Raw genomic sequence first — 24,143 nt, 5'->3', positions numbered from 1 at the left:
CAGCATTGCGCGATGGCAAGCGTTGGGTGAGAATGGACGGCCTAGAACCAAGGATATCCGAACGCTGTATGGGAATTAGCCACCGTAAATAGGTATTAACTGGCCTGACCGGGGCTTATCAAATCGGAACCGGTGAAATATTTATCCGTCCGAATCTGCTTGAATGATCGCGGTGGTTACCAGTAACGAGTATCTGTTTGCCTAACCGGTGAGCGGTTATTGAAATTGCTTCAGCGGTTTCCTGTCCGAGTTGTACAAAATTTAGTAGTGACATTGGGATGTCTACTAAAATGATTACTTTGGAACAAATAGTTGAATTATCTTTACGCAAATTATAACGGAGGAGTTGCATTGTTCAATGCTTGAAAAAGCATGGCGTTATTAAAATGAAAAAAAACAAATTTTATTTTTATATGTTCGCAGAAAAAATGTTCCTGTTGCGTCCCTAGCTTCGCCTTGTTTATTGGTTGGTTAGAATACCAAGGAGGATTCTTTTTTATTGATTTTAATATTTTAGATTAGGATAATATGTTGGGTAAATTATTTATTCGTAGTACTTGGTTGTGACTTGGTTGGAGCTTAGTTTAATAATGATCCTATTCTAACTTTTTACAAACTTATTTGATTATTTGATCAATGAGTTTGCTACCCCTCCTTTGATGTGGAGATGGTAGCTACATCGGAATTAGGCTTTATCGAGTTTATAATACGTTATTAGCTATCGAGTTAAGGCATTAAAGGTGCGAATCGTTACAAATTCGAAAATAAAAGCAACCTGTAAGATCCTAATCCTGATACTTAGGAAAATTGAAGTAATAAAGAAGGTAAGAAATATTCGGAAATTCTCAAAAATAGCTAGTTGATTGCGTCCGTACCATAAACTTGGTTTTAATTAAGAGGACGACCATCGTCGCGACGCGACAGTTCCTGTTAAGCTAGATTTCTTTGGGAACTAATCGACTTTTATGGAAAATGCTTTTCACTATCTGTAACGGTACCAAAGGTATTCGCAGAGATCCGGATTGAGCGGATAAAGCGTCGTTGGCTTCCGGTAAGCGTGGATGCCGGTAAAAGCGTTTGGTGAACTCGGTAACAGTCAGTTGAGGAGTGGGGCGCATTCTAACCCGTCCATTGCAGAACTCTGAGCGGTTTCACACGGTGGGTTTTCAGGCAATGGCATTACCACGCAACAATCATGTGGTATGTAAAATGGTTTCGCACGGTGATATACGTATAATTGAGAGCTTGTAATTTAACGCTCGGCTGTGATCGATTATCAATTACGTTATTATGAGATTAGGATTTATTATTAGGTTGGGTTCTTTGCGATTGGTTACGGTCACAGACATACAGGGTGTTCGGTAACTGGTGGTATAACCGAAAGGGGGGGTGATTCTAGGTGAAAAAATAAGTCAGAGATATAGAATAACAATTTTTTATCTGAGGCTTTGTTTTCGAGAAAATCGACTTTGAATTTTCGTTGGGTATGGGTGCACTTAATCACGTCTCGTTAGAACGAATCTCACTGTAAATCGTTCTCTCTCGTAAATAAAATCTTTGTAACAAAGTTTATTCTTACAGAAATTGCTGGAAATGGTTGGCCATCCTGCGAAAACATAATTCTGCTCTTCTAATTAAATTTCTATGAACGCTTTCTAAGGTATTCGGTTGTTTTAATGTATAAAAGGCTAAAATAATATTTTCTTTCAATTCCTCGCAACTTGTGATTTCTTCGGAATACACACTTGATTTAATATGACTCCATAAGTAAAAGTCAAGCGGAGTTAATCAATCCAATCTCGGTAATGTTGGTTTAAAAAATCTCTCACAGCTAGAAAAACATTTCCATGATATTGCAAGTGTTTATCAACATAACTTCAATCGAGATAATGATCTACAGTGAAATCCGCTATATCGAGACATGATCAAGTGCACCCATACCCAGAAAAAATTCAAAGTCGATTCTCTCGAAAACAAAGCCTCAGGTGAAAAATTGTTATCCTATATTTTCGACTTACTTTTTCATCCAGAATCACTCCTCTTTCGGTTGGATCACCAATTACCGATCACACTGTATAAAAACGTATTTATATTATAGAGTCTTAGTTGTCGTATCTATTTACTTCGACTGCGTGGATATCATATGTAAAAAATGTGCTTCTCTTTGTTTCTTGGATCTCCAAAACTGCCAGCTTACCAGCTCTTAGCAGTACTTATGCGGTGGGCATATCGTATACGGATATCACGAGCTGTTTACGCACAAGCCGTGATTTCTTTTATATGGCCATACGAGTGTACGATATGTGTATGATGGATAACATTGTTTCATACAAAAACGTGTGTCTAGAAGACGATTCTCGTGATGTACAGATACGATATCACGATACTGATTTCGTGTATGTTGGCGATACTGTTTGTATGAAACGAGCCAGATGAAACATCGAAAGAAATGGATCTTTTCACACGACGATACACGTACCATGATGCCTGATGCCATGATGATGCCATACCACGTGTCGATTATTCGTTTTTCATTTAAAAATAACTATTCGCGTCACAGAGATTTTTGGACGAAATATTTCTTCTAAAAGGTAGGCAACATTGAAATGTTTAATTGGGTTTTATGTAAGAGAGAAATATAAAATTAATCTTATAAAATTACATTAGACGTGGGGAGAATATTTTTCTCTATTATTTGAAGAACCTTTAACTGATAGCAATAATCTCTTTGATTGCTTCAGCATGTCAGTTTACCTTTTCGAAGAATGATACAAATATACGTGATGGTATATCACTAATTCTAAGAATGAGAGATTCTCTCTCTCTCTATTTCTCTCTCTCTCTCTCTCCTCTCTTTCTCTCTCACTCTCCCTCTCTCTGTTCGCATAAAGCATGGATAGTATTAAGAAAATAGCATCTGTTCAAAGCAAATGTACCTTTCCTAAAAAAAAAGAGACGTATGATTTCACGTGAAATGGCCGCTGAATAGGATTTAACCCGCGTATCGCGCGACAACTAACCTTACGATACTATCGTTTGAAAACCATTCGTGTGAAATGGCTCTAACTGTACTCATAATAAGAAGTTCCGCATAATATCAGAATTTAGGTGCCAACATGTTATGATTCTTTGCTAAACGATAATGCGCTACTCTCAGACATGCGGTACCCGTCAGATTGTTTGAAGTGTTTAACCGTTTGACTGCAGCATAGTTTAACGGCTCGATATTCGACGCGACAGTCACCAAAGCTGGCTCAAGCGTGTCGTTATTCATGTCCTCGCGTGTCAAACGAGCAAGTTATTTACGCGTGCAATCTACATACTTATTAATGAAATATGAATATAATAAAAATTGGCATTGGTGATAAAAGGATTTGTTACATAATACTAAGACATTAGAATAACAGCATACAAATAGCGCACAATAATATCAGTAATAATAATGTAACTTAATCAACAATCAAACTTATAGAACAAATCCATGTCACGATCTTAAGATTTAAAAGAATTTCGTCTAACTAAAAACATCAAATATTCTTCGTTCTTATATTTTAAATTTGATTGTTGCTAATGAAAACAGCATAAAACTGTTTACAAACCTGTTAAAATAACTTTTATAAACGTTCTTTAAATAGGTAAAATGTATGTGAAAAACTAAGTATTTTATATTAGTACAACTCATCCTCTTACACTCCACTTTTTTAACGACTTTATTACTGTTTTTAAATTTACACTAATTCCACTGTAGAGCTTACTCAGGTAATATATTTCAAAATTTAAACGATTCTCCCAGGGAATTTTCCAATGACTATGTTCTATCTTTGTACGTAGTTTTGAAATTTTTTATGAAGACAACTAATAATTTTTTTAAATTTTTTCGAATTTACTTCTCTCCTGCTTATCTTATACTTGAAAATTCAGCTTTGTTTGGTTTTATGCATTTTTCGTTATTTTGCTTAAAATATCTATTATTTTCGCTATAGACAGTTCCAAATATATCATTTTAATAAATGGACTAAATTAATAGGATTTCCATAATAAATTTTCATTTCCAGTTCTGAATATCCCAGTTAGGTAATTCTTCTTCATCAGTCCTGTCCGAAATAATTCGAAATTTCCGATAAAACATTCGTTGCCATCGCAAATGTCATTAATTTCAATCGCTGTCACATGGATAAACGACATACTTTCCTTCAAACTTCTTTCGAACATCCTTCCGCATACTGTGCAAAATCGCTTAGTACCTTCACACTGAAACGCAACTAGAGTCACGTTTCAGTCTCTCTAGATACTTGTAATTTAATACTCTGCGCTACCATAATTGGACACAATATTGTCACGCTTCCAAACCGAACACGATGTTCGATTCGACACAATTCTTGGCGAAATAAAGTGTGGTAAGCTCCAAGCGTACCACCGAGACCGCTACAGGTATCGACCTTGTCTTTTCGGTAATTAAATGGGAGCCTGAGTGGTAGTCATTGTTCTCCTTCCCTATTTACTTAAAACAGAAGAACATTAAGTTGTAGGCATAGTAGGCATTCTGTGTCGTCACGTGTTTCTTTAGATTGCATTCGAGAATTAAAGTCGTTGGCCCTGAATAGCTTTGAGGGCAATGTAACGGGAGTAAGAAATCACACTCGACCTTTTTGCCCACAATTTAATATAAAACAATCAAAAACAGTTAACAATAGCGAAACAATAATAAAACAATAGTTCTTAATGTTGGGGGCGGTGCTACGGCTACGATTTCTTTTACGTCGCTACGCGACTCTAGTGAAACTCAACTTGACCTCACAATTCTTAACGAATATGGAGGCTGCTCTAACGAACAGGGTGTTCTCGCCGAACTGTTCTAACCGAACTATATGCTAGCGTCGTTCTAACAGAACTATGTGCTTGCCTCGTTCTAACCGAACTGTCCGAATCGAACTGTCGCGAGGACGAAAATGTCGTCCCTTAAAAATGCGTATAGAAAAGGATGGGAAATCCCAGAATGAAAAGGATGGATGCACAGACGAGGAGAGTGAACGTTTCCACGAAACGTAACGGACGGAAATTGGTCATAAATAAACCAAGTTCAAGGATCTATCGTACGCGACCGGCAATGCTCAGTCGCGACGAAATCTTAAGGGAAACAATTGCTTGGCCCAGATGATGGACACAAACCAGACGGGTATCGGGTTTAGGAAACGCGCGGGCCTGGTCGCCAAGTGCTAACCCGCGGTGGCCAGACCTGCGCTGTGTCGTAGGAACGCATTGTTATTTCTTTAGAGAATTTACGACTCGAAAATACCAGGAATCGTAGCCGCCACAGCTTAATGGTTAAAGCAGTCGCTGGCCGTGCGAAAGAGTCGAGTTCGAATCCTAATCTGAGCAAACCTGATTCGCCAATTTTTCTTCTTTTTCTTCTATAAAGTCAATACTTCTAATAGATTTGGAGAGAACACCTCGTAACACTTTATTTTATACTTTAACGCGACATTTGTAATAAGTTTCTGTTTTCAATTTGACGCCATTGTATGGTATATGATGCCACGGTGTTAAGCAGACGATTTCACCGCGTGATTTGCATCTATTCTTTCGTTGGGTGATACACTGTACAAAGTGAATCATATAACGTAACGTTTTAGAATAATTCGTAAATTATTCGCTATATTAAACAGTATTTTAAACCAGGGATGGGCAATTGTTTTGGCTCAGGGGTCATTTTGAGAAAGCGCAGATTAACAGAGAGCTGCATCTCTTAAAACGATTGCATTCATTAATTAACTTTGCATTTCGCAAAATATACAAATTGTACCGTAAAAATCGATAAACATAAACTAAATAAAGCAGTGGCAGTTTTATTTGATTTATTTATTGTGCTAATTTCACATCATCCAAGCATACTTAATTTTAACATCAATTTAATGAGATAAATGTACCCTATATTGCAGTTTCTGACAATTTTTTGAAATCAGAAATTTTTTTATCGACGTATGGAAATGACTTTTAATTTTTTTTATAAAATGCTTAATACTGATTTTCCTACTTGAATAGAGCATCAATTGCTTACTGAAATATTGTCGAAATGAGTTTTACTTTCACCAGTGCCCAGCCCACTATCCATTACTATCGATACACCGGTTTAGTTAAATTATAAAACATAAATGATAATATATGTACTCCTTCGAACATTTCTACAGCCGTTCCAGCATGCGCGCTGTTTAGTGAACCATCTTCGATTGTTGTCAATGATTGGGGATAAACTTCATCCTTTTTAGCTTCCAAAACAAAATAACTAATTACCACTTCGTATGTCACAATAACTACTCCTCCTCTATATATAAAAGAGATGTCTAGTTACTTCCGACAGTATTGCCACAACCTAGCTGTATCATTTCAATCATATCTGCAAAATATTTCGTACAATTGCATTCGTAAACGTTTCACCATGACAGGGCCCCAGATAAAGGCTATTTTTGAGAAGGAGAATTTGAGTACCATCTGTATAGCAGTTCTAGGTGGTACGTGACTTTTTCACGTTTTTTAATTTAGTAAGTTTAGTCATTTCTTAATACTCAATAGCAATTACCCTGTCGTAAGAAGAGGTGTTCATCGAACTTCTGGTTATCAAATGTTTGGGGCCAACAGGCGGACATCTGCATAACGGTGTCCGAACAGTTGCCACCATCCTTAGAATCAAGAGCTTCGTCATCCCTTCGTCAACCCTCGTCATCCCAGTACTGGAAGGGATAACAAAGTGGCTGCTAGAGAAGTATTAGAATTTGAAGGGGGGAAGTTCAAAACCACTGTTGGAATCAGTCAAGTAATAGAAAGGAAACAGACAGCTAGTTGAAACAAAGAATTTCAGTTAACAGCAAACCCATCGAGTTTATTCAGTCCCACAAGTTGTGAATGGTCTTTCGACATAGGCACATTTAGATGCAATATAAAAGAATTCAGTCCAAGGCCTAGTTCTTAATCGCCTGATTATCTAAATAAGTACAATTAATGTTTCTGTCGCTATCTTTTTTATATCTCATTTATTTCCTTATCATTAGCAATTTAGATCAAATTATAATTTAAAAAATATTATTATATTTTAGTACTGTAAATAGTAAAATATTAAGCGTTATATGATATTATTATTTTATTATGTACTATTAGAGATCATTTATACAGAGTCCCTTACATGGATAGAACGCTTCCACTTTGCGGAACAAACCGGTATCCCAAGATAGCTGTCGACGATTGGTGCAACCAACGCTGCACCGGTCACGTCCTGGTACTATTGACCGGGATATCCTATCTCATCGTGCCCCATAGTTTAAGTTTCACGATTTTTATAGAGATTATCATCCTCACGATTTAGCCGGTAAAGGGCAAACCCCTATTTTTACGAAGCGTAACCTCGAACTTATTACACGCCCCGTACACCCTTGTTTCGTACAAATTGCTTCTTCATTTTATCTCTCGGTTCGAATATTGCTGGCACGTCTGGCACAGAGGGCGTTACCGCATAAGTATCGTCCAGTCGTTTCAGCGACATAAAGGGAGATAAAGAGTTCTACTCTTATTCAGAGCGTGGAACTCGAATGGCCAGTGATGGGTGGCGCCGCATTCTGCGTTAACGTATGCCATAGAACGAAACTTGCGCGTGTTCCAACCGACGAGGAACAATAAACGAGGGGTCTCCGAAAACTGAATGTATAACGTGTTCATCGCAAAAGCGTTATTTTTGGTATTACACGATTTTAGCTTCGATAGTTACTTTAACGGATCTCAATTAAACTTCGAACTTTCGACGTCTTCAATAGCAGAATCGTGTCGTGAACGAACTATTTCCTTGGAGTCAGTCGTACACGTGCACGTAACCGTCTTTTGTCACGGGTACAGAATAGTGCACGTATCAAAGATTGACCTTTGGGAAATTTCGAAGGGTTTCGAAGGTTCCACGTTCGTGCAAGTATCTTCTCACCCCCTTGAAGCGAACGTGCGCCTCAGGCGCTCAAGAGGGTGTAGACGATACTCGAAGGGGCATACTGATTGGTAATTTGCGTCGCTTCGACAAATGCCAGCAGTGTCCACCCTTTGCACAATGGAGGAAGCAACGAACAAGTTCCTGAAAAATCGTCGTTCGAGAAAGTTAATTCTTGGCAAAGAACGAACGAACGAATAGCGAACAACAACCGAGTTCTTGAGAGAATCGTGCGCCTTGCGAGAGACAAGGAACGAACGATCGATCATACGAAACATTTCCATCCGATTGGGAAGTGAAGAGCAAACTGTTCAAGATTAGTTTGACGGTCAACGTCACGAGCAACGCGTTTAAAATCTGGTCCTTATAATCCCAGAGAGCGAACACGAAACGATATTTCCGCGTTGCGAGATGCGACACCGTGGCGACTCGATTTTCAAACAAAATGTGTCGAGGTCAACCAAGACCCGTGGTTTTGGCAGACTCCGATAAGATTCTTTTTTGGACAGGATAGCAAGCTGTGCAATAAAACGTATTTTGGAATTTAGTTTACAAAAGGTTGAAATATTTTATCTGCGCAAAGGAGAATAGGATCTCCAGAAAGGTGAGCTCGCAACGCAAACCCTATAGTGTTGAAATTATAAACGACGTGAATATATTTTATATGCAACAAAATCCGTAGGCACTGAAAGTGTTTAAACATTGATAATACGATATTGGCACTTTAAATTCATCCTTTCGCATATCTAATTCATCGTTTTTCAAATCAAATTCACCGTTTTACAAATCAAGTTCTTCTACTTAAATATTTTATTTAAAAAAAAAACACCAAATATAAACTAGATAGTAAGAAATGAAAAATAGATTGCTGTAGCACAGGTACACTATCGTATTGTAAAATAGATATCAATATTTCTTGTAATTTTCTTAGAAAATTTTTTGCATTGTTGTATGCAATAATTTTATTGAAAAAACTACAAATATTTATTCAAAAGTAATTATTAGTTCAGTAAAAAATGTGTGCAAATACCGACAAGAATCTTTTGAAGAAACTAAGAAACCCTAACGCTTTAAGTCACTGACAATTGCTACAGCAAAACCATTATGTAGGTGTGTACGTATAAGCTATAAATTATATTTACACACAATTTTCGTACATACATACTATTAATTATATTATTATGAATTACATAATATATACTTATTTCAATAAATTGGTAATTATTTTTAAATAAGTGTCTGTACCGTTTTGAATTAATTTTTTCATTTCTTATTACTAATTTATATGTTGCGTCTTTTAAAATAATAATTTAAGTGAAAGTACTTGATTTGCAAAAGGATGAATTTAAAACGCCAATATTATATAGCGTCAATGAGCGTGGACATGTAGAGAAAAACGAGCTTTTAATAGAAATAACTACACGATTAATATATTTTTGCACATTAATGCATAAGTGTCATAAAAAACGTGGAAGTTTGTAGTGCAAGTAAGAGGAAACCAAAACGTGATACACTAAATGACTAAAGTTAAACATATAGGTGTTTGAAAACAGTATTATTGCTGCAGGTATCGACCATGATTACAAAAGGTCCTTCTTAGGCATTGGCTCTAATAATAATTCTAGTGTGACGTTGATATAAAGAACAAAGCGCAAGTAGGGCTATGTGTTTGAGGACAAATTGTTCTTAATGTTTGCGTCCACGATAAAAAAAAGTATGTGTATATATATATATATATATACACATATGTATGTTTATATATAGATAAATATAAACATATAGATAACACCAATAAATATTTTTAATTCTATAAAATAGACGACGTATAGTTATTGAGTCTGTTTCACTCTGATATTTTTATAGTCTATAATATATTACCAAGTAAAAGTGAAATGAATGCTTTTCAGCGCGAGTTTTAATGTGTGCTTGAAAGATACACGGGTCGATTTTAATGGCGCATATTTTTAGATTGCACGCCTGTAACTTATTATACTTTACTACCTAGAGCCTATTTCCTCGCCTGGTCAAGGCGTAAAGTACTACTGTATTGCAAAAATTATTAAGGCAGGAGACATAAATATCGTAGATTTAAAGTTACGGTTAAAAATCGCTACGATAGAGTTGATTACTGTAGATCGCTGTAGCACGGGTACACTTTCGTATTGCAAAATAGATATTAATATTTCTTGTAATTTTCTGAAAAATTTTTTTGCATGGTTTCGTACAATTGAGGCAATAATTATGATAGTTATAAATGGATCCTTAATTGTGAAGCGAAGGATTTGTATTTAAATAATCTGTAGGAAGTAATAAGTAAAAATTATATTATTATGTTGTAAATAACATGAATGCGTTCACAAATGCATACATATATTATTATTTTCTTGTATTTATTTAAATAATGCCAAAATGATTTATTTCTTATTTCTTATAAGAAATTAATAGATCCCTTATTCCCTTTAATAGATCCCATATATTTAAAAAAAAGCTACAGAAACATTTGTGAATAGCTTTCTATATGATAATGTTTCATTAAATGCAACGTTTCGCAAAGACGCAAACAATAGTTTGATAGGATTACAGTACAAACATAGCAGTGAACGATATAAATACGAGTCATCAGTGTATCAATCTTTGCAAGGCGTTAGTCATTCTTAGTTGTACGTACATATAAGCATTTAGAACTTGTATTATTTTGTTAATTCGAGGAAAACATCTGTCATTAACCTCTTTAAGCCTTTTTTCTTACGTGGCAAAATCCTCATGGAAGCTCCAAAAGTATACCGAACTCTTACCAGTTCAAACCCTACGGTGATCATCCTCGACGTTGCTGGAAGAGGACCAGGAACTCGAACGACCCCCCCTCCCCCCGCGCGCAAGTTCCGCTATGGCTTGCCAAGACCCCTTTCCTGGAGGGGAGTGTGTCTCGTCGTCCATACTCCCCATCCAAGGAATAAGTGATGACTGGGTCACACAGCCATCGCTACTATTACCGTAGGACACGTGCAATGGTCGATGCGTTTCCCCAAATGCGTCGACCGCGTTCCCAGGACGACCCCCGTACAAATACGTAAATCACGACCATTATGGTGGCCTACGCCTCAGGCCAGGCTTGGTCCAGAAGTGCTTGGAGCCTTGGGTGCGTCAGATTCGATAGAATGGTTCTACATATGCCTGATTTGTAACTTTAAATCTACGATATTTTGGGGCGAAGATCCCTTATTCTCGCATCACAAGGTGCTACGAATGACAAGAACAATGTAATTATCTGTGGCATTTTTCAATTAAATATCGTTCTTAGTGGACGATCCTAGCAAGAAACCAGGAAGCTACTATAATTATTGGATTTGAGGAGGAATTTTGTGTGAAATGGACTGACAACTTGGAGGATAATGGTAGAAAAGTGTAGCAGGCTTATGATATTAGATTATTTAATTATTGTTATCGGGATTGTAGAATTAGATGATTAAGTGAGAATTATTTGGCTTAATTCTACCAAGAAAACTGAAATCTATGGTAGAATGAAGCAAATTTGTTAAATGTTTGACTATTGAGATGAATAAGTAAAAATTAAGCTACTTTGTTGGTGCTCAAAGTTCGTAATAGGAGGATGTAACAATTGTTAACCAAAACTGCCAAATATAATTTACTCCAAGTTAATAATTTACACAATTACAATTTTTGCAATACGATTTTACAGTACAATTTTTTTCGAAGATAATTAAAAAGTGATTTGTATATTATTAAAACTTGATAAGGGTGCATGAAGATTTCCATATAAGGGAGTCTTAACGGTTCCAGATGACTCATGTTTCTATTTCTGGTTCTTACATGTCTTCTTGGAATTGCGCTTCACGTATTCTTTGAGAAATAAGTGAAAGAGACTGAATGGCTTCTTTTCCTTTATTTTCTCTCGAGCTTCGAAGAATTTAGCAGTGAAAAGTTGCATTGCTCATGTTATTTTAGTAGGATATATTACCTACTTGCTGAAACTTGATCAAAATTTAATCTGTTTTATGGGAAATTTCTTGCTTTTTTAATTGATAATGAACAAATTAAAAATGTAATACCGGTTTAGACAATATTTGTTGTTTTTAGTGAGGTTCTCTGTTTTCAGATCAAATTTAGGTTGCTTCCAACACGGAGTAGCACAAAATATTGATTTTACTTTTTTAAAAATGGAAATATAAATAAGTAAATATAGCAATTGATGATAACTTTTGCTCAATAAATGTAATGTTTGTTATTTTTCATACGAAATAAAATAAAATCAGTTGAAACTAATTAACATTTCTATTAATTATCCTAATAAATACAGTTAAACAACAGATTTGTAATATAAGGTATTTTATTCCATATTAGGGAAACCATTGTTATTTAACTTTTCAGAAATGTTGCACTGAAAAGAATAAAAATTAATAGTTTCCACAATAATTACACAAATTCGACTATAATTGAAAAATAATCGCGTAAAAACAAAACTGATGCATTTATTTCATTGCGTATAAACTCAGTTCAAAAATACAAAATTTTCTTTTATATTGTTTGCAAATACTTCATATGTTCACTAATTAAAACGCAGAACAAACATCAACTGCATTCACCACCAACAGAGAGCAATGTTAGGAATCTTTAATATCGTCGTATTTCACACTGGACACGTATTCCATATTACGGCAACTCACCCTATTCTATTGTGTGGTGTCAAAGTTCATGACACCAGGAAACGCTGAGAGCTTGAAATACCAATTAAATTCCCGACGTAGTCCCAGTTGTAAAGTTTATGAGACGCAAAAAAAAGGGGGAAAATCTATGTCTTAAAATACAGCAGTTGTGCCGTCCGTATCGCAAATGTAGAAGAATTTTATAATTGTAACTCGTATTTACACATTGAAGACACAAGTCTCTCCTTGATGTTCCTCGGATGATTTCATAATGGCGGTCCTTTTTGCAATTAGAATATGTTAACTTTCTGAGGTTGGTCCAAGGGAGAGACTTTTCTTCCCAAAACCATTTCTAAACGAATCCTGAAAAAAATTCTGAAACTTATGAAACTTGGATAGAAAGAGGTCAACTTCGCTATTCCGTCACGTTGCGCAACTAAAAACGATCTTCTAAGAAAGCAAACTTCGAAACTGTGAAAATAGAAGTTTCACGGTTTAAAACAAGTTCCAGTATACTGTTGTTCAATTTTTCCTTGCGAAAAATTGTAGCGGTTCAAATATTGGTAATTTTCAGGCGAAATTCTGTGACCCTTTAACTTTATTGGGTAATGTATAATAAAAGAACAAGCGTTCCGTTTCTGTAATTGGCTTGCGAACGCGTACAACTAAAAGCGTTTGAGCCTCTGCGGATAATATAACGTTTGATTAAGTTAGAATGATAAGATTTGTAAATTGCAACAAAACAATTAATTTGAGTTAGGAAAATGTTTATTTATTTAGATACAAATATGACAGTTTAACGGGACAGACATTTGAAAATGATTATTTTTATTTTTTATATGAGACACACCTATGTTCCCAGAAATATTTTTTAAAATAATACGTTTTTAAACTATTTATTACTTCTATGCTATTCTTTTTACATACGAATGAAAAAATGAACGACTGAAATAAAAATAGTACAGTACAAAATAAAGAATGAATCTATTGTTTTTTAGTTGCTAAATTTTATCTTTCTCTGTATTTATCAAACCATGTGCATCATTCGAAAAAGTGAAAAATTGCGCCAAATCGTTACAATTTAATATAGCAATAATACGTTTAAATTTTCGTAGACCAGTTCTTCGCTGCTATTAGAATCCGCAACCCTTCATTTCTATCCAAACCTTTTGCCTTTACTCAAAGAAATACTTTAATCCATAAGGAAAATTCCACGCATACACGAGCTTATGATGCGAATAAATTAATTTTCACTATATCGGATGTTTCACGACACCTTAGCCTTAGCACGTAAAAAATAAAGAAATTTTTCTGGCGATATGACACCCTTTCGATGAAATTTACACAACGCAGACGACGGCTCTGAGGATGTCTAATCTTATGAGCCCGTGATAGGATTTAAACGTTCTCTGTTACCAATACTAATATATCCGGTTAGTTTCCTGTTATTTTGTAATCAACGCTTGGCAGGCGTAATAATTGGCAAAGCAAAGCCAGAATCGTATACTACATAATCTCTGCCTTTATATACATATACACAGGATAAGCCAGTTGAAGCTTCATTATATGAACACCCGTTGTGTGAACCTTCTGTTGTATTAACACTGTATTATTAGAATATTCTGTTGTATTAACACTGTATTATTAGAATATTCTGTTATATTTCACTGGTCAGCATTTTAATCCCTTTTGATCAGTATTTAAATATGAAAGGTCAATATGTTTTAAAAATATGTGAAACCCTCACTGGTAGCTAAACAAATACCAGTTGATCAGAAATGTAATTATTTCTCGACTTGGAATGGAATGGGATTAATACTGTACTTTTTTTCATTTGTCTTGCTTTATATTGTGCGTTTATTAATTTAACTAAGTTATCCTAAACTGACCTTTTTGGTAATAAATTAATGATAGAAAGTTGATTTAAATTACTGACCATTTAATCTGTTGTCTTATATAAAATGGCGTAATCCTACTGTAATAAAAATGCAACTAAATTTATTACAGTTACCTACTGCAATAAAAAAGTGTAAGTAAACAAAATATAGATATTAAATGGAATCAGTGAGAGTAATGACGAATATGTACGTATTATTTTACTTATTTCAAAGTACTTCAAATCTTGGAAATAGGACTTAGCTGATTTTAAGTTCAAATTATATGATTTGGCTGCTAAAACTTAAGATGCATATGCTTATTTCTGTTAAAAGAAAAAACGAAGATTAAAAAGTATTGCTTCTTACTGATTGGATATAATTTATACTTATTATATTTAATTTTGTCTTAATTATTAAATTAAACTGAATTTTAAATACTTAACTTATTATTTTATTACAGAAAAAATTCTCTCGTACGATCACTTTTATTTCACATAATGGGGGTTCTTATTGATATGAGTCTTGAAACTAATATTTTCTCTGTAAAATCAACTTTTAGTATCTAAGTAATATTTCAATTATTCATGCGCACCATTTTGTTTCCAACACAAAGTAGTGTTAGTTCGAAACTGTAAACACAAGATTATTATGTGTACACAGACTATTTCGAAGCATACATATTATAAATCTTCAGTATTCGTGCTATTGATATCTGTAAAATATTTTTCGTTCATTGTGGCAAGTGTTACAAGCCTTTTAAATTTCTGGCCCTTTTTCCTAACACCCTGTATGTCAACGTGAAAGCAGCAATCAATAATGTTCTGAGAGTGTGGGGCTCGGAGATCCTCTATTTTATTTTATTTTTCTGTCTCATCGCAGCACTCTACAACGCTTTTTAATTAATCCACCTCCACTACAGAGAAGGCTGGAGCGAGATTAAGTAAATTACCGAACATTTTCGAACTTGAAATTTATTCCACGAATTTCGTCGTCAATTAAAACTGGATTATTGTTCAGCAGAAAATTTTCCAAAGTGTAGACAGTAATTTTGAGCAATGAAAGTGGTTAATTAAAAGATAGTCGTTCCTAACGATCAACAGTTTCCCCGTTTTAATTAAATTATAAAATATGTTGTATATTCAACAATAGGCGCAATTTCTTTTGCAGGTGGTTCTCGTATCGAAAAACTTTCATATGTGTATCTGAATATGAATTCTTTGGAGTCTGAGACTTAGGATATTGCACGTTGATTAATTTTAAAGAAAAAAGGACGACTGTCTAATCAGCGTGTTCTTTGAATATTATCTACACTCTTGACCTACTTGTTTTTTTTTTAATCAGATAGGTTGTTGCCTAGCTAGATATGAAGTCTGACAATTTAGAAAACGAGGATTTGCTCTAAATTTTATTCTCAACAGTGAGCACCTTACGATCCCACAAAATCGCCTAATTTATGATTGTTACAGAGTAAAATTAATAATTATAACCTAGTCTATATTAGAATTCACCAACACGATCAATAGCGACTTTCCAGAATCTTTTCCTTATACTTAACAGAAAACAATTTGAAATACAAATTTAGCCAAATAATTGTTATAAGGGGCTATTACTTTACTAGAATATTGTTTTTCTTACTGCTATATTAATATTTTTAACAATAGTTAATAAAGGCCACCTCATTCACTAAATCTTCGCATTTTTTATTCCATTGATACAGTCGAGAGGCTTTTTAAGTTTATTATCCGCTAGGGTTAGTTTTGGACACATGGTATTCCCTCGTGCGTCATAAAAAGGGGCGTTCCACCTGAAAACTTTCCTCAATAAATAAAATTAAGGAAAACCCTTCCACACTTCTTACTGAAATGGAAGTCAACGAATTCGCGGGTGTTACTTCTTAGTATACGACACATGAAAACTATTAGAAGCAAACAAACCAGATATTCGTCACTTTTCAAAGGCAACACATTTATCTAATGACTTCAGTATCGTTTAACATGAAATAGAATCTAGTATTCAGTTTTCAATTATTGTTTTATACTATCCGTTACCTATACTTAAATCGCCATGAACGTTAACATAGAAAGTCATACCTGAAAAACTATCCTTTCATATTAAAATATTTCATTTGCTCGCTGAACAATGATACGTCTATGGTTATTGAGGTGATAGAAATGGAAAGGCTCTATTTCAAAGAAAAGACTAATTACTCGTTTAATTTGATAATATAAATGAAAAATTGTTCTAACATTTGTTTCTAGTTAGAATACAACACGTTTCAAAATTGCCAAACGTAAATACCTATTTTCACTGGCTAGCTAATTAATTGTACCAACTTTCATAAAGTACTTTTAATTTTATGAAACCTCTGGAGCATTTATTGTGATTGTAGGAAAGAATTAAAAGTCTCAAAATGAAAAATCTCTTTGATTTAAATTCTACCACAGTTTGATAGTAGTTCGTCTTGAAAAATTATTGTCAAAGGAAAGATCCAGATCGATTTGCTTATTTCACTAGATGGCGCGTTGGGATTTATGGATAGGCCGCGCGATGGCGTCTATGGACCTTCCGATGCAAGACGCAGCAGTTGTCCGAAGTAATAAGTGTCGTGTGCATGTTCACAATTCGGAATATAAACATATCGTCTGTCTACATTTATTTACGAGTCGCTACCAAGTTCTGAGAATTAGTTGCATAAAGTAACGGTCGTGCGTGATAAAGCACAAAAGAATAGTAAATTTGAAAATACTGGTAAAATGACAAGAAGATTTCGTAATTCTGCTTCAAAAGGTGTTTAAAAAGAGGAGCAACAAGATCTATTTCACATCAATTTACGTTTGTAATCAAAATTAATTATCAAATATCAGATCAGTACACTGTAATTACAGTTGGTCGTGAAAATATTCGGACGCTCATATAATTTTTATTCTTATTTTCATTATAAAGTAAATGTTATAGACTGTTACAGCGGAATATATAAATGGATGAAATAAAAGCAAAAGTAAATTCACTCCTTGGGTATTCTTATTTAAATAAAACAAGAAAATCTGAAGAATTGGTTGAAAATTTTAGCTCGAGTTAAAAATCAAGGTCAATTTTTTACAACATATAATAATTTGTTTCAAATGAATTGGACCATAACATTCGCAAAGAAAAAAGACTAATAACCATTAAAGAAGAATCGATGAATCATTTGACACAAGAGTGATGATTAGCGTCTAAATCGATCATTAAATAAAAAACGTATTCGTCTAGACACTACACTTGCGACAGAAATTATTTCAGTTATAACACTCCACAATTTTTCAAGTATCTGAATATTTTCATGACATCGAAATATGTTTCTGTTCAGTCTATTTTCTCACATCATAATAAATCTAATATAATATTAAATTATACTATACATGTATCAATTTCTGCCTACAGACTTTATTTATTCAAAATGCAAAGCTTAAAAACGATAATTATATCGTTGTCCGAACATCATCGTGTCCCCAAAAAGTTAGCAATTTAAAAAGCCCTGTATATACACTCACAAGCCAGTAAATCGACTCAACCTCCAGATACGCACATAAGGTAAATTTTTTCGAGAATGGTGCAACCAACGGACAAAAGACATATTAGTTTTTAATTATTAGGCATTTAGCTTTAAATTGATACCAATATCATAAAAATTGGTCGATTATTTTTTAAATTAAGTAACCTGATTTCCAGTGAACAAAAAAGGTAAAGTATCCTTCTTTTGAAAATGATGTTTTTATTAAATTAAAACCAAAAATTTGAATTTAACATTGAAAATTTATTTAATTTATTACGTTTCCTGTTCCTTTACGACGGAACATAGACGTCGGCCAATAATTAAGAACTAATATGTTTTTTGTCCATTAGCTGCACCATTTTTGAAAAAAGTTACCTTATGTGCGTATCTCGAGGTTAAGTCGATTTACTTGCTCGTGAGTGTAACACTTAAGTTAGAGTTATACAATTTGAACGACAGAGAGTGTTCTTTCGCATAGGCAACAAAAGGCCGCGTGCCTTAAGCTGCCTCGCGCAACCCGTGTAAATTGTAATTCAGTTGCGTGATCGCAAGCTATCTTAACGCAGAGCTAGAAGTTGTTCGAAGCGTGTAATTCGTCCTTGAATTCTGCCCACGCGCGTCGAATGCGTTCTGAAGTCGATTTATCCTAATTAATTTTAGCATCCCATAAATGCTGCTCTGTTATCTTCGCTCTTATTATCATTGGACATAATCTAACTCAGCAGCTCTGTTAATTCATGAATAATCGCGAACTTTGTAATATTATCTGTTAATCATATTAGTAATACGATTGATTTACCCCGATTAATATTATCCTTCTATAATTGCTGTTATTCTTTTCTTTTATTACTAACGGTATTTATAATGTATTAATAAGTCCAGAGGATCGAATAATTGTGAACTTTGCAATAGTATTAAATTGTATTGTATGTAGCGAATTAATGCATCGTTTGATACGGTCATTGTTTAATTCATTTCTCACACTAATTGCTATTTCACTGATGGACTTTATAAAAAAAGAATGACTCTTGCAAAATTAGTATGCTTTAAGATGTTTTTTTGGTTTCAAAATTTTATTTCATTAAGATTATAGCGTCTGTAGAATATTATTTAAAACAGTGTCGAGTAAAGTAAGTATTGTCAGAGAAGAATGAAGGGATGACAAAATGTATATATTAATTTTAATCTCGGAAGAAAATGGCGTAATAATAAAAAATCGATTCTAGCTGCCCTTTTTCCATTTATTGGGTTTCCTCTTGACAGAAAGTATTCAAAGCAGATATATGTATAAAGTGTTATATTTTAAACGTTGAGAAAACTTGCACGTTGTAAACGAAGAGTTATAAGAAATCTTTCTAATATTATTTATGTAAATAGAATTTTTTATTTATTATTTGTAACCGTATTTTCGTTGTAGACAGTAGTTGAACATATGCGGTATTGTAATTAATATGCGATAAAATTTACCTGCATTTCAAATTTCGAATTCTTTATTGTTCGTTTTAGAATGGAAAATCCAATGATTTTAAGTGCATTTTTGTATTATAAATTAGAACTGATTTTTTGGCACAGTAACATACTCTTTCACTAACAATTAAATGGAAATAGAAATGTTCTATTTATATCGCTTATCCGTTTAATTTTTCATATTTTCAAACCAATTACTGCGATACAAGATTGGTAATTTCATTGACACAGTCAATTCTATAGATTCTGAAACAGCAATAAAAGGAAAAATGGCACCTTTCGAGAAACTTTTACATTCGTAAAAACATTTCAATTGCTTTTAAATACATGTGCAGTTAAAACATCATTAGCCAAGTTATTTAGAGGATGCTAATTCCACTAATGAGGAGTGTAGAAATTTGAGAACATTTGACATTTAAATATCAAGTTCGCGTTGGTGATCGACTACATTTAAGCGACGTACATTTAAATGCCTTGATTAATCTGCAAGGGTCTTTCCATAACATTTTATGTTTTATCTGTTATTTGTTACAGACAGCAAATAGCCAAGAATTAGTTAATGAAATCACCTCATTTAATTTGAATATGAATTTGTGTAGACAACTAGATTATAAAATCTTTTAGAAACCTGATTGATTCTAAATGAACTTAAATCTATTTGTACATTTCTTAAAACAGAAATCTAGCAAGTATGGTGTATAGTGTATTTTAAATAATTGGCCCGATTAGTATTATTTCGTTAAGTTAAAATGGCTGTCGAATCAATCGTAAAGGCATCTCACACGACCTTCACCCTTGTAACACTTGATCCCTTCACCATCGCATAGTATAGTGGGCAAAAGCCTTCGTTATGTCCTTGTCACCAATGACTTCACTCGTGTGCCCCAGAATTTGATATTTATTTAGGAATTCGTTGTATATTGCTCCAGTAAACGTGGATTTATCATGCAGTTTCTGTTCTAACTAGTAAGAACATTTTATTGCAGACTTTCAAACATCCTGGAAATTGATGACAATAGAATTGGATGTAAATGATTTTCAATAAAAAATATCGTATTTTCTTCTGGTCCAGGTATTCGATGTTAGGAGATTTATTTCCAAATGAAAATAAATAATTTATGTAGTAGTTAGATAAATTCGACCGCATTTGGAGATTAGTAGAAATAAAATTGATGCACTTATTTTGTTACGTACAATACCAATTAAGAAATTCTCATACAAAGATTCCTATTCTTGAATATTATTTTGCAAACCCGTGCTGCTTTGGAATCCCCCTATATGTTCACTTGTTAACACGAATAATGAACATAATCTATCGCAATATCATGTTTCTTCTCCATATCGTGGTATTTCGCATAAAACACGTAAGCAAAAAATTTATCTTGACAGAATTTATTCGATTTTATGGTAATATTGATAACAAAATAAATTGAAGTTTTCTTATAGCCGACTAAATTTCACTTATTTAATAACAGATATTTATTTCAGTTAAAAGAAATGTTCACTTTTATTATTCTCGCAGTAAAACGCCAGACAATTTGTTTAACGACAAGCTACAAAAGGAACGTGTTACATTTTGCGACGGATTACTGAAACGTGCCAGTTTCTGTAACGAGAAAACATAACATTCGCCGACGCTAGAAATGAAAACAGGTTGCGTTTCGAGATCAAAATTGAAACGTGCTGCTTTTACAAAGTCTATAGTGCTAATCTTCGTGAGATAAATAAATCTATTTATTATCACTATTTTTTGTAACCCATATCGATATGACACAACTTAATATATTGTACACATCCTGAGAGATTAAGAATTAAAATACTGTTCGTAACTGGGGGCAATAACCCTAGCTTCGCTTAATTTCTTTTGTGGCGCCATTCCTTAGTTGCCGTCATTAATTATCATTATTAATTACTGTTATTCTCCATCTCTTCTAATTAGAGCTCACGCGAATATGTACTCATATTTTCGATCACTGCACCTCATGCTCTTTCGGCACACAATTTAGCTATAATTTTTGTAATGTAATTAAGTTGTTGATACCTAGTTTTATCTATCCGACACCTAATAGCTCAAGAAATAAATGGCTACCAGGCAATTTATATCTACTTCTCCCGGTTAATGGAGGTTAGAATTGCGACTAAGATCACGTCCTTGGGGACCACGATGTTCGAGTGGGCGCTGAGGAGGAACGACAGTGGAAAAAGTATTACCCTCGCACTGATCTTATTGATTGCTTTTTCAACTATCATATTAACGTAGCGTTTGATATATTTTTAATCCTGTTTAACCGTAATCAAATTTTTTATTGCTCAATTGTAGTAATTACTTAAAAACCATTGTAACATCTAACAATTTCAGTCAATGTTATACAGTCTACCAATTCTGACAAAACGACAGAAAAGTTTTATACTCTCACCCATGACTTTTTCATAGATTATTTCTGAAAAAAAAAACAGTATTATAGTAAATCAAATGCCAATCTTTACAAAATGAAAGAAGCGGTTAAACCAAATTAACACATTTCGTTCTTTAAAACATTTAAATGTTAGTATTACACAAACTAATTATTTTAGAAGACACTACATACACAGGAAATAATATACAGGTCTTAACGGGACGAAAAATTAATGTTTTCAAAACTATAAACGAAAAATAATAAATTGATTAGATATCAATGGATGAGAATGCAGAGTTTAAAATACTGAATTTGTTACCACGTCCGAACTGACGAAGAAAATTCGAAAATTTTTTATTTACATCGCTATATAAAAATATAAGGCAAATTAGAGCAGCGAAATACAAGAACATGATGGACTTACTATGATGTATACTAACGGAATACCATGACTTTTTCAAATCCCTATTGCATACATAAGATGTAGATGCGCAGTAAATTTTTACATAATTTATATAGTTAGAAGATTTCCTAAATTGCATAAATGGTGTTTTTCGATTATTGAATATTTTTAATTTCATTGAAACGCAATCATAAATATCTCAATTTAAACATAAATGGATTTAGGTCAAAATAATCAGCTCGTATGTACACTTCAAATAATATAACTTTCTCTTGAAAGGATTTTTCGTACAATTATAAACAAGTAAAATATTTAATGTTCTCACTTAAATATCTCACCCCGTGTATTCAACTTGATATCGATTACAGACATATACAGAAACATCTGATCATAATTTTGCAGCTTACTCTACAAACGATAATATTGATTGCTCGTCTTCAAAGAGTTTCAATTTTCTCTTTAAGCCTCACCACCGTGAGCCTGTTCCTTTTTTTTTATGAATGCTCAATTACTCGATCCTCGGCACTTCATCAATTTTTAGCATGCATTTCCACGCCCCACACGTATCCCTGTCTAGCCTCTTTTCATGTTATACGTATCAAGGGTACGATCAGCGCTTTGACTTAATAATAAGTCTTCGAGATATTACCGTGTATTTGAGATTGCTCTGTCAAAGACCGTAAATTGAGTCAACATCGTACCGCCGAGGAGATAAAACGTGTCTATAACCTCGTACCAGCGAATGCAAATGCATATAGAAGCGATGGTACATGTAAAAATTGAATCTGCACCTCGGCCTCCCAGTAATTCTACATGTACATTAGAGCAGAGCTCTTCCATTTCTTCCTGTAGTTAAAAAAAATCTACGGAGACATTTGTGGATTCCATTTCAAAGCTATTCTATCCTATTTTACTTAAAAGCTTTCTATGTGATAATGGCTCATTAAGTGCAATGTCTCGCAAGGACGCAAACAATAATTTGATATGCCACAGAAGGTAGCAGAGTATAGGATCACAGTAAAAACATGGTAGTAAATGATATAAATAAGAATCGTCAGTGTGAAGCGCGTTGCTTCGGTTAGCTATAGAATAGGAGAGGAAAGATGGAAGGAAGTTAGGCTATGTTAGGGGCAGGTCAGAAAACTACATGTATAGAAATGGGTAGAGAACTGTGTGCTTTCAGAAAACGATAGCTATTGCTGTCCCTCTAGTGGCGAGTATCGGAGGGTCGCCACAAGTGTATCAATCTTTGCAAGACGTTGGCCACTCTTAGTCGTGCATACATATAAGCATTTAGAACTTATATTATTTTGTTAATTCTTTTTCATTTCGAGGAAAAGTTCTGTTATTTACCCCTTCATGCCTGACGTACATTATAATGTACACTGACTTCGAAGTTTAACATCTAACTTAAAATATTAAAGTTGTGACTACAATTATACGTACGCTCTAGCTTTAACCATACTTTTTTTTACAAAAAGTAGTACAATACCTTTATCTGTTTGATTTTGTTCGAAACACATGGCACTATTGGGGGGTGCATCATTGAATGGGTTCATACTGTACGAAAGCGATAAGAAATTAATTTGAATGAAATCTAATTGGAGAACTGTTAGCTCAAATAGTTCGAGAACTATTAACGTTCTCGGAAGTAATGCACTTCGAAACAAAAGAAACCGTATCAAAACCGAATCACTCGTTGATGAGATACGAAACTATAGGCAAACAGAGAAACGCAGACAGGCACACACGCGCAAACACGATATAGACGTGGACGCATAAAATCCCTGCTTTCTGCATTGGTGGTTAAATACAGTGGGACGCCGTATCGGTACTTC

General features: G+C 34.0%; 2 protein-coding genes across 3 annotated transcripts in view; both read left to right on the top strand.

Annotated features, from left to right (window-relative positions):
* The window catches only part of Nca (neurocalcin homolog), a 263,690-nt gene that overhangs the window by 81,285 nt on the left and 158,262 nt on the right, over positions 1-24,143 (top strand). The gene's annotated exons all lie outside the window — the stretch shown is intronic.
* LOC143433347 (neuronal calcium sensor 2) overlaps positions 1-24,143 on the top strand; it is a 238,126-nt gene that overhangs the window by 80,567 nt on the left and 133,416 nt on the right. The window contains exon 1 of one of the 2 annotated variants that reach the window (XM_076910662.1): positions 1,145-1,200. The exons of the other annotated variant lie outside the window; for it this stretch is intronic. The gene's annotated coding sequence lies outside the window, so the exon portion shown is untranslated. Of the gene's footprint in view, positions 1-1,144; positions 1,201-24,143 lie in introns of those variants that run through there. 2 annotated transcript variants of the gene reach the window in all.

The sequence above is a fragment of the Xylocopa sonorina genome, chromosome 2 (genome assembly GCF_050948175.1).
Source record: "Xylocopa sonorina isolate GNS202 chromosome 2, iyXylSono1_principal, whole genome shotgun sequence".
Classification (NCBI taxonomy): domain Eukaryota; kingdom Metazoa; phylum Arthropoda; class Insecta; order Hymenoptera; family Apidae; genus Xylocopa; species Xylocopa sonorina.
Note: the sequence above shows the minus strand (reverse complement) of the source record. Positions and strands in the feature narration are given on the sequence as shown.